The following is a 12,462-nucleotide window of genomic DNA, read 5'->3' as shown; positions in this document are numbered from 1 at the left end:
TCCCATTGCTGTAAAGTGGTGCTGCCAACACACAAGAGCTCAGCACGTGCATTCCTGGCACTGCTAAGATTGAAAACGTAGCTCCGAAGAGAAGGGGTTAACCCATAGAAGCACAGCCCCGGGAAAGCCGAGATATTAGTTTAAACTGACAGACCTAGTCCTCTGTAAACAGAGGAAACAAACCACAGGAAACAGCAGCCATTAGACGGTTGTTGTTCTAAATACAGAAAGCAAACCCAGTGACCGTCCCCAGACCTGCCATCTGATGCTTACCCTAGATTTCTGACTGCTCCGGAACCAGTGGAGAGGTGGAAATATTCTCACGCTGGAATCCGTTGACTCGCCAAGAAACTTGAGAGAGAAAGGAGAAGGCAAGAGAGAGCGGGAGAGAAGGGGGCGGAGGCAGCTCTGACATGTTTGTACAATGCCTGGTTCACCTGGCTGTGAATTTGATTTCAGGGTGTGGTGGTAGATGAGACATAGAAATGTTCAGCGCTGGAAAGTCTCAGGCTCTCATTGCAAAGAGCATGATGAAAGCTGACACTGGGGCCTCATGGGATCCTCCTTCCTCCTCCTCCTCATCATCACCATCTCCCTTTGGACTCTGGAAGGGACAGGAGACAGAAGGTGCTCAGAGTTGCACCAGAGCACTGAGGTTTGCTGGGCCTCAGACAAGAGCCTCTGCAAGGTCGCCACCTTGCACCCCTCCTCACTGGCTGACCTATTAATGCTCCGACTTGCTCGTTACTGTGCTTCTCTTGTTTCCACTGCCTTGGGGCCTAGAGCTGCTGCAGTTCCTAATGAATCCTGACATCTCCCGCTGTGTTGTGAATTTCAGGACTTGCCACAAATTCCTAGTCATTCCTGGCAGCAGGAACTTTGATCATTTGATATATGTCCGGATAGATGATAATTAATTTGCATTGCAGATGTGCAGCACGTGACCTGGTGCCAATCCTTTTCCTCTGTAGCTTGTTATGACTCAGTGCTGTGTGGTCTACTGTCTAGTATCACCCTATAATCCTGTTGCTCCAATTGTGCTGTGGCTCGGGGCTTATTGACTCCTGGAAATATATATTTCTGCATCAGTGACTTCTGTCTGCTGGAACATCAGTCAGCAGCGGGGGATGGGAAGAGGTGGAATGTGGATGAGGAACAGGAGGAGGTCAGAGTTCATGTCTGCCAAAGCCATCAACAGCAATTTCCCTAGAGCAAATAAAGGGGACTCTTGCCTTATTGCAACAGTCTATTGCAAACAATGCCAGCCTAACTGATTAGGTCCAAAGAGCAAAGCTAAAAATATCCCCACCTCACACTGTGAAATTTACTCCCTTTTGTTTGTGTGTGTGTGTGTGTGTGTATGTTTTGCTAACATAGTATTTAAAAAAAAAAATCCATGATGTAAGTAACCCTGATCAATTAAACTGAGATGGGCACCACAGACAGACATTATGGCCCAGTGGATGGGGCAGAGAAGTGGGACTCTGGAGATCTGGGTTCTAATCCTGACCCTGCCACTGACTTTCTGTGTAACCCCTCGGGTAAGTTACTTCACCTCCAAATACCTCAGTTTCTCCTCCCACTACTTCTCTTGTCTATTTAAATTACAAGCTCTTCAGGACAGGGTGTCTTACTATCTGTATGTACAGTGCCCAGCACAATGGGCCCAGGGTCTCAGCTAGGATCTATAGGAACTACTGTAATTCAGAGAATCGTGATTATAATACTGAGGGCAGGTCTACACTAGAAGCGCTACATTGGCGCAGCTGCAGCATGTCTGGTAAAGACGCTTTATGCCAACAGGACAGCGCTCCTGCATTATTCTACAGGTCCTTGTCTGCTGAGGCCTACCAAGGAGATTTCCTACTGGTTCTCTACAGCAGCCTCTCTGGGGTCTAGGAAGTAAAGTTAGCCAAGACCCTTTCTATCTGGGGGTTGGTCTGCCTGTTCCTATTGGGGCATGTAAAGTTGGTGTCCCATGAGCAGTTATATCCAAGAAAGGAAACATTTTTATTAGCGATGGCAAACACCAAACAGTGCTCAGAAGAGAGAAGGGCCAGCATTAGCATCCCAGCAGCTCTCCCTTCAGAAGACTGCAATTTGAGCTGCAAAGTGCTGCCATGTGGAAGATCAGAGCATGAGCCTTTGTTTGCCAGGTTGGCAAAGGATGTGCGTGCTGCTGAGATGTGTGTTACACTCTTGCATACTGTCATTCATTAGCATCTGCTTCTTCTATACATTTCCATTGTGCCAGGCCATGAAGGTTGGTCTATTTGAGTAAGTTTGGAGGAGTAGCACAAAGAAATATCACTTATACTGTACAGGGAGTCACCCAGGTTTGGGACGGCCTTTAAATCTACACAAGAATGGTCCTCCATGGCTTTAAGTGTTTGGGAGCATTGCACAAAGCCCTCTAAAACAAGAGGCACATCTTAGTCATGGAGACAGGCTTTGCCACAGATGGAAGGGCCTGGCTCTACTTGCCAGAATGAGGACTTTGAATGGAGCCAGACAAGCAAGCCAATAGCAATTCCGGGCCCCAGGACAGAACAGTCAGTGGGCCCCCAAGCATGCACAAGCCGCGCCCACGAAGACGGTCTGCGTGACATTTGGGTGGTGCTGCACCTGCACTGGCAGGTGCCCAGTGAGCTGCTGGGTGCATTGCTGGGCACACTCCTCCCCCACAGCTAGGGCTTCCACATGCCTACCCAGTACCGTTGCCAACTGTCTAATCATGCAAACCCCGCCCTTGCCTGGCTCTGACCCTTCCCTGAGACCATGCCCCTGTCCCGCCTCTTCTCTGAGTCCCCACCCCCTGCTCACTCCATCCCCCTCCCTCTTCCATTGCTCACTCGCCCCCACCTTCATTCACTTTCACCAGGCTGGGGTAGAGGGTTGGGGTGCAGGAGGGGGCCAGGGGGTCGGCGCTTACCTCACATAGCTCCTGAAAGCAACCGGCACACCCCTCTGGCAACAGCTCCTAGACAGGGGGCCCAGAGGATCTCCACATGCTGCTGCCCACAGGCACTGCCCCTGCAGCTCCCATTGGCCACAGTTCCTGGCCAATGGGAGCTGCGGAGTCAGTGCTCAGGGTGGGGGCAGCGCACAGAGACCCCCTCCCCAGAGGCCGCAGGGATGTGCCAGCCGCTTCCAGGAGCAGCGCAGAGCAAGGGCAGTGGAGCAAAGCACCCCTTTGCCCTCCCCTGTCAACAGGCCTGGAGCCAGAGCAGCTTGAAGCCTGAAGTGAACCTCAGCAGTCTGGGATCTTAAATGAAGACCTGGAGCACCATTTAAGGTGGGAAGGGAGGGCTCTAGCCCCCCTCTGAGTTTTGTAACCGAGGTCTCCTCACAGTGCATGCCATACCCCAGCCGGAGCTCTTAATTGCAACACATCTTGAGTGTGATATGTGATGAATTCTGTACTGCTCCCAGCTTCTGCCTTTGAGGCAGGGAGTTTGTTTATAAACAGAAGCAAGGTGATTAAGATAACAAAAGCCTTGTAATTAAATTATGGCTAGTTAGATGATCCTGAAAGCATTACTAAGCACTCCAGTTAAAAGATTGAAAACAAAGGGTAGGAATAAATGGTGAGAGTGGAGAGAGGTAAATAGTGGTATCCCACAGGGCTCTGTACTGGGATCAGTGCTGTTCAACATATTCATAAATGATCTGGAAAAAGGGGTAAACAGTGAGGTGGCAAAATTTGCCAATGATACAAAATTACTCAAGATAGTTAAGTCCAAAGCAGACTGAAAAGGGTTACAAAGGGATCTCACAAAACTGGGTGACTGGGCAACGCAATGGCAGATGAAATTCAGTATTGATAAATGCAAAGTAATGCACATGGCAAAGTATAATCCCAACTATGCATACAAAATGATGGGGTCTAAATTAGCTGTTACCCATCAAGAAAGAGATCTTGGAGTCATTGTGGACAGTTCTCTGAAATCATCCACTCAATGTGTAGTGGTAACCAAAAAAGCTAAGAGAATATTGGGAATCATTAGGAAAAGGATAGAAAATAAAAGAGAAAATATCAAATTGCCTCTACATAAATCCATGGTCCACCCACATATTGAATACTTCATGCAGATTTGGGTCACCCCATCTCAAGGTACAGAGAAGGGCAACAGAAATTATTAGGGGTCTGGAACACCTACCATATGAGGAGAGATTAAAAAGACTAGGACTTTTCATCTTGGAAAAGGATGACAAAGGGGGATACAATAGAGATCTATAAAATCATGAAAGGTGTGGAAAAATTGAATAAGGAAATGTTATTTACTCAGTCACATAACACAAGAACTAGGGGGCACCCAATGAAATTAATAGGTAGCAAATTTAAAACAAACAAAAGTATTTCCTCACAGTTAACCTGTGGAACTTTGCCAGCTGATGTTATGAAGGCCAAAACTATAACAGGGTTCCAATAACAGAACTAGATAAGTTCATGGAGGATAGGTCCATCAATGGCTATTAGCCAGGGTGGGCAGGGTCCAACACCATATTCTGCATGCCCCTAGTCTCAGTTTGCCAGAAGCTGGGAGTGGATGACAGGGGACAGATCACTTGATGATTGCCTGTTCTAGTCATTCCCTCTGAAGCACCTGGGATTGGCCACTGTTGGAAGACAGGATACTGGGCTAGATAGACCATTGGTCTTACCCAGTACGGCCATTCTGATGATCTTATATAGAACCCAGATGTTCCCCCCTCTCCCCCGCTGTAACCCACTAGGAACCCTCTCCTCTCCCAGAGCCCAGGAGTCCTAATGGGGTCTCTCTCTCCGCAGAGTTAGAAGCAAAGTAAGAATATACTTACTAAAATATACATTTTTAAACCTAACCAGTGTCCCTTAAGTGACTTACCACAAGATGTCAGAACATATTAATATTAGAGCTGAGTGGGTCTAATATTTATTTAATTTTCTTTCTTTTATATAGGAATTAGATACAACGCGCCTGTCAGCTAATTGCTGTGTTATCTGCCAAAAAACTAGAGTTTTCAAGTGTCTTAATAGCCCCTGGAATCATGGTTAAAGTTGCCCTCTCCCCCCCCCGTCAAAATCTGAAGTGGCGCCCCAATGAAGACTAGGCCGTCTTCCAGGCTTTTTAGGTAAGACTTGGATTCCTAGCATCCCATGCACTTTTGAAAATACAGACTTTCCCTGTGAATCGAAGCTCTCTAGATTTTCCTTCCAATTACAATTTGCCCCTTGCCTCTTTCCAACACATTGCTGCTGCTCCCCAGCCAGCTGCTTCTTGGGGAGAATTACACACGAACAAAAAGAGAGATCACTCTTGCCACAGTTGCTGAATTGCAAGTTGCTCTTTCAGACTACTTCTCCCAACCCCAGGACTGCCTCCCCTATGGCAGCCATATGTGGGGAACAAGAAAGACTGCAGAGCGTATTGGTCACCCTCACTGGCTGAGCCTGGTTATTTGATTTATAAATACAGCAAATTATTTGAACTACCTCACACCGTGTCTCCAAAAGATATAAACTTGTTGCCGTATTTCAACCGGATGCTGCGGGTCTCCTTTCTATCTCTCTCCCTGCTTAGCCCAGCACAATAAACAGCACCAGTACTCACCATCTGCTGCCGCTCCCACACTTTCATCTTCCGTGGATCAGACTCAAGGACCTTTCTATTGGAGCAGGCCCCCATTAGACAGATATGTGCTGGAGACTGGGAGAGGGCAATCCAGCAGCAGGTTTGGCGCTCAGGTGCAATTTAGATAAGCACTCTAAAGTTTAGGTGCTTACCCAAGGTTTATCTGAACCATGCAGACCTTGAGTCTGTATAGCTGACAGGGAATCTTACAAGAAGAGACTCTCACCTTGTTCTCATTTATTTTACTTTATTATATTATTTTTTGCACATTTGCTTTCAGTTCTAGCTAGAAATAGTGAAAGAACAGCCTCTCCCAGGCTATTTCAGCACCTGCATCTAACTAAGCAAGACAACTCCCATCTTATTCTTTACTATTTGTATTACAGTGGTGCCCTGGAGTCCCAAGCAGGACAGGGCCCTGTTTGTGCTAGATATAGTACAAACACACAGAACAAGGCAGGGACTGTTGCTAAGAGTTTACACTTTAATCCTGCTTCCATGCCTTGAAATGCAGAAGGGTGTAAGGATGGGGGTTGTTTTAGTCTAGCAGAGTTTGCTCATCCCTGTTGAAGAAATGAGTACTGTCTGGAGACCACAACGCACCCACATTCAGCAGTCTCACAGGCTGGGGCCCCCCAAGGTTATTTACAGAGGAGCTGGAACCCCTGACTACTGAGAGTTATTCAGGCTTGGGTCCTTGTACTGACACAACAGGACCCCCATCAGGAGCACAAAGCATGTAGATAAGGAGACAGATTTGCTTCAGAAGGGACAAGAAAGTATCCAGCTTTATTTTAGAGCTGTAACTCCATCCAGCCTGGACATGACACTCAAGCAAAAGCTTGAGACCATCACTAGGGCAGCATATGTGGCATTTTGCTATTGGTAAATTGCCAGTGGCTCGGCAAATGGTCCCTGTACATAATATGGCCCCCATTTGATTCTAAATCACTTCCATGCACTCGTTCAACATCTTTTTCCTTAAAATAAACTCACAGGCTGGTTGAATTGCAATAGAAATAATGTAAAGTTTAATCCCAAAAATGTTCCAGTAGGTCTAACCACATCAGTGCTGCCTTACACGCCAGATATGGGTGGCAGGAGTGACACTAAAGGCACATCTGATGCTTCCTCCAAGGCCACGTCCAGACTAGATATTAAAATCGATTTTAGATACGCAACTTCAGCTACGGGAATAACGTAGCTGAAGTCGAATTTCTAAAATCAAGGTACTCACCAGTCTGGACGGCGCTGCATCGATGTCCGCGGCTCTCCGTGTCGATTCTGGAACTCTGTTCGGGTTGATGGAGTTCCGGAATCGATGTAAGCGCGCTCGGGGATCGATACATCGCGTCCAGACTCTATGTCTATCTTAGGGCACCACTACACTGGCAAAGTTACAGTGCCAGCAATTACAGCGCCACTCAGAGAGCACAGAAGGGAAACCGTTGTTGTGTGTTCACACTGACAGCTGCCTGCACAATAGGATGTTCATATTTGCAGCACTTACAGCGGTATTCAGAGCGGTGCACTCTGGGCAGCTATCCCACAGAGCAACTCTTTCTCTTCTGCCGCAGAGACTTGTGGAAAAACTGAGAAGGGGGAGTCATGGGGGTATCCTGGGTCCTGTCCCAATGCTCTGTGATGCATTGCTTCGCATCCCAGCAATCCCCATGCGTCATCTTTCAACGGTTTGTGTACTGCGCACCCTGCCTCTTTTGGGCAGCAGGAATGGATCCTGAACTGCTGACCAGTATGCTGCTCACTCTGACCAACACGTCACTAGTGGCAGTGGAGTTATTCCTTAAACTACAAAGACAAGAGGAGTGTGACATTGATCTCGCCACGAGTAGTAGCTACGACACGCAATTGTTTGCATCATTCACGGAGGTGCTGACCATAGTGGAATGCCGCTTTTGGGCTCGGGAAACAAGCACTGAGTGGTGAGATCACATCATGATGCATGTCTGGGATGACAAGCAGTGGCTGCAGAACTTTTGCATGAGGAAAGTCACATTCATGGGACTGCATGATGAGCTTGCCCCAGCCCTGAGGTGCAAGGACACAAGAATGAGAGCTGCCCTGTCACTGGAGAAGCACATGGCGATTGCAGTGTGGAAGCTGGCTACTCCAGACCGCTACCGATCAGTTGCTAACCAGTTCGGAGTGGGAAAGTCGACCATTGGACTCATGTTGATGGAAGTGTGCAGAGCCATTAATCGCATCCTTTTGCGAAAGACTGTGACTCTGGGTAACGTGCGTGACATTGTGGATGGCTTTGCACAAATGGGCTTTCCTAACTGCAGAGGGGTGATAGATGGCATGCACATTCCAATTCTGGCACCAGACCACCTAGCCACTGAGTATTAATCGCAAGGGATATTTCTCAGTGGTTCTCCAGGCGCTTGTGGATCACCGTAGGCATTTCACAGACATTAATGCAGCCTGGTCCAGAAAGTGCTTGATGCACACATCTTTCGGAACACTGGCCTGTTCAAGATGTTGCAAGCAGGGATTTTCTTCCCGGACCAGAAGATCACCATGGGGGAAGTCAAAATGCCCACTGTGATCCTGGGAGACCCCACCTACCCTTTAATGCCATGGTTTATGAAGCCATACATGGGGCAACTTGACAGCAGGAAGGAATGGTTCAACAACAGGCTGAGCAAGTGCAGACTGACTGTTGAGTGTGCATTTGGTCATTTGAAAGCCGCTGATGATGCCTGTATGGGAAGCTGGACCTTGTTGATGACAATATTCCTATGCCTAGAACCGCATGCTGTATGCTCCATTATATTTGTGAAGGGAAGGGTGAAAGCTTCACTCAGGGCTGGACCACAGAGGCTCAGTGCCTGAAGGCTAAGTTTGAACAGCCAGAAACCAAGGCTATTAGAGGGGTGCAGCACAAGGCCATAAGGATCAGGGATGCCTTGATACAGCAATCTGAAGCTGAAAGCCACTAATATTTGTTGCTATGCTCGGGACTGCAATGCATGTAATGCTAGGAGGTGATTGGTGCACATGATGCAAGAAGGGGGCTTAACATAATTGTCTGTTGCTTTGCAGTGTTCTTTTTGTTTTCACTTAATAGAATAAAGATTGCTTTCAAACCAACACAATTATTTTATGAAAAGACAACCACCAGAGGAGAGAGTCAAATGAAAAAATTCATCAGCAGGGAGGGAGATGGGAGAAGGGGGAAAAGAAGGTTTCAAGAGGAGCCGAGGTTCTGGGACAGCTACAGATTTGTGTATGTCCAGGGATCATACCCAACCTTCTCCTTTGGAGAACAATGCAGCGGGTGCTATACTTCAGCAGGGCCAAACTGCAAAGGGATGGGAGTTGAGTGCAGTGGGTAGTGTGAGTCCACACTGCTGGACTGTGAGAAGGGAGGAGTGGGATGCTGCGGGTAGAGAGTGGAGCCAAGAGGTTGATAACAGTGTGTTGGCAGTGTGTTGGGAGCGCATGGGAAAGAGTTTTTTGACAGCGGCTGCAGAGGAGGGCGGGTGCTTGGTTTGAAGAGCTAGTATCTCCTGGAGCGTGTCCACTTGGCACTCCATAACGTTTAAGAGCCACTCCGTGGCTTCTTTTTGGTGTGCCGCGTTCTCCTTTCGGTCCCTCTTCTCACTATCTCACCACTCCTTCAATTCCTGTTTCTCAGCAGCGGAGTGCATCATAACCTCACGGAGAAAGTGCTCCTGAGTTCTTCATGGCCACTTTCTAATTCTGCACAGCCGTTCTGCTGCTGATAACAAAGAGGGAGGCTGGGCTCCCCAGGTCAGCTCTGTGAAGTTTAAATACAACATTTTACAGAAGCAGTATTGTTTGCAACACAGACAACACTGATTCAGTGCTTTAAAACATAGCCAGTACTCACACACCTGTCACTAACTGGCTGACTCCAGGCAAGTACACATGAGCCACTAGACCTCCAAAATGGTGAGCAGCCACAGGGCCAGGGTAAATCACTCTTTCCGGACCCTGCTGTACACTGGGTACATGGCTCTTGGGAGAGAGTCAGCACTGTAGGAGGGCTTGATAATCATTCTTGTCCCCACACTTTCCACAGGATGTGATCATTATGGAAGGTATCTTGCTGCTGAGGATGAACAGGGAATCCAGGGAGGGTCTTCTCCAAGCCTGTGGCTTCTGCCCTGGTCCCTATGCGGCTCACCTGTGTGCAGCAATGGTCCGTCTCGTCCCCCAACCCATGACGGCAAAGTAGCGTGGGAAAGTTACCATTAATGGGGCAAGAAACAAAGCAGCTCTGCCAAGGAACCTGCAGTAGCGGATTGTCCAGTATCTCCAAGAGAGTTTCCAGGAGATCTTGGAGGGAGATTCCCATGAAGTGAGGGAGTCTATCAACAGCCTGTACTGATGCTCAGACTAGACATGCAGTGAGAGACAAGCCTGCTTTCTGCAACCTGCCCCCAACAACTCACTTCAGCGAGTCCCAAAATCAGATCCACTTACCAGAGGCCTCCTCTCCTGTTTGCACTTTGCCAAGATCCGACTGACGTGATTGGCTAGGCTCCTCCGAGGTAGAAAAGATCTCCTGACTGCATGCGTCTCTGACCTCCAACTCATCCTCTGCCTCTGGATCCCCCTCCCTGTCTTCGTCCAAGATTTCCTCCTTCTGGCTCAGTCCACTCTCAGCTGGCATGCGAGCCAACGAATTATTCACAGAGACCTTTGCAGTGGGGGTGGGGTCACAATCAAGTATCACGTCCAGCTCTTTGTAGAACTAGCAGCTTGTGGGTGCAGCACCAGAGCGGCAGTTTGCCTCCCATGCCTTGCGGTAGGCATTGCGCAATTCCTTCACTTTGATCCTGCACTGCAACTTGTCCCGGTCATGGCCCCTTTCTGTCATGCATTGTGAAATCTATCCATAGGTATCATGATTCCTACAGCTGGAGCACAGCTGGGACTGGACAGCCTCCTCTCCCCAAATGCTGATGAGGTCCAGTAGCTCGGCATTGATCCAAGTGGCGGGTCGCCTGGTGTGTGGAGCAGGCATGGCCACCTAGAAAGATGCACTGAGACCACTGCACGCATCACTGAGAAAATAGGAAGGGGACTTTCAATTTTCTGAAGGAATTTACGGGGTGGGGCTGACAGTTGGTCACCTGAGGGCAGGGCAATAGAGTTCAAACTGATGACCAGAGAGGTGAGAACAGGCATTGTTGGACACCTTCTGGAGGCCAGTTGCAGCACTGTAACCACCACAGTGTCTATACTGGCACTGCAGCCCTGTAGCCCCGGCACAGAAAGCTGTAAGCCTCTCATGAGGGTGGTTTTTTTAGAGCGCTACAGCTGCTCAGTTTCTGCGCACTAAGTGGCTTAGCAGTGTGTACACCTTGGGCTACAGCGCAGAAAGCTGCATTATTGCACAGGAACTTGCCAGTGCAGACAAGACTTTAGTCGGTTTGAGATCACTCCCCGTATCTCTAAGAGAATACATTTTAATTCAGTAATGTTAGGTCTGCAAAGGATGCATCGGCTGCACTCATCACTTAAAGATTTGTATATACAATTACATTTCAAGGGGCTTTTGTACACATCTTTTGTCTGCTCTGGAAACTGCTACATAAGATCTACGTAAAACCTATGTTCTTTATATGAAGTTTTGGTCCTTGCAGCAAATATTTTCTCCTCCATTGTAACTAAGGAGTTCTCAGTCTCAGCTTGGAGCCCTGAGAATCCCTTTGCTTTCTTTTTACCCTCTCCCTTCCTTTCTTCCCCAACTCCCATCCAAGCAGCCAACTATAAAGTCTAAATCCTGGAATAAGGCAGACATTGCTTACTCCAGGGTCCATTACTTTAGCGGAATACTGGTTGTTGCATGGTCAAGTTCTAACCTAACCTGCGCCAAGACAAACACAAAGACTCTCTGGCACCTTCATCTAAGGTGTATGTATTGTCAGATTCCATAGACACAGTATGTGCATACAGGTTATACAGAGTATGTCTGGATGTTGTCCCCAGTTGGTATGGCCAAGAATCGAGTACACATATTCATGAGCATTGCATTCTGCTGAGCGGGACAAGACTGAATGCACCAATGCTAGTTGTTGATTAGCTATGAGGTTGTTGCAATCACTGTTTAATGCCTTTAGTTGCTCCTTCCCCCAATAGGCAAAGTATTCTTCCTTTGCAGCAATTCTGGACCCTGTTGGCCTACTGTGGGGAGAGAGGCTAGGTACAGGAATTGAACCAGTATCTCCTTCAGGACAATGCAGAGCACTACCACTAATCCCCCTTGGATTCTTTTCAGGTCAATATTTATATTACAAGAACATAATCAGGTTCAGAATAAATCACATTTGAAAACACCTGTGGCAGCTCTGAAAATGTCATCAGTGTGAGTTATGAATGGGGACACCTGCAACGTGTTCTGCTGATCTAGAATTTCTCATTGTGGCTAATTTGTACTAAATACTAATTTAGTTAGGAGAGTGATAAAGTGTTTCACGTAATAAGTACATAACCATTTTTTAAAATTCATGTTAATTTGTATATCCTCGGTAGCACTCAATATTATAAAAATATATTCACAAAAATTGGTTTAAATTAAAAACATGTATGAGCGTCAGTGGTATTTGTGACACTTTTAAATTTGTTTGTCACTGGCATTCATAACAATTGAGAGATTGTTTTGTTCTGCAGAATGTTCATGGGAAGTGAAAATCTGGCAAAAAATCATGGATTATATCCAAGTATTGAGCAAAGATTCCCTCTAGAAATATTTGGGTGGCCATCTTGAAAATTCTTTTTGAAATTTGGCAGTACTGATTTTAAAAATGTGTGTGTTAAAGTTGGGAAATTTCTCCAGTGACAGTCACAATCC

At 47.3% G+C, this 12,462-nt stretch overlaps 1 protein-coding gene across 4 annotated transcripts in view; it reads right to left on the bottom strand.

Annotated features, from left to right (window-relative positions):
- LOC115650071 (serine/threonine-protein kinase PAK 6-like) overlaps positions 1–12,462 on the bottom strand; it is an 87,762-nt gene that overhangs the window by 32,158 nt on the left and 43,142 nt on the right. The window contains exon 2 of one of the 4 annotated variants that reach the window (XM_030559446.1): positions 274–604. The exons of the other annotated variants lie outside the window; for them this stretch is intronic. The gene's annotated coding sequence lies outside the window, so the exon portion shown is untranslated. The remainder of the gene's footprint in view (positions 1–273; positions 605–12,462) is intronic. 4 annotated transcript variants of the gene reach the window in all.

This window comes from Gopherus evgoodei, chromosome 4 (assembly GCF_007399415.2).
Source record: "Gopherus evgoodei ecotype Sinaloan lineage chromosome 4, rGopEvg1_v1.p, whole genome shotgun sequence".
Lineage (NCBI taxonomy): Eukaryota > Metazoa > Chordata > Testudines > Testudinidae > Gopherus > Gopherus evgoodei.
The sequence above is the reverse complement of the archived record's forward strand: the minus strand, read 5'-3'. Positions and strand labels throughout refer to the sequence as shown.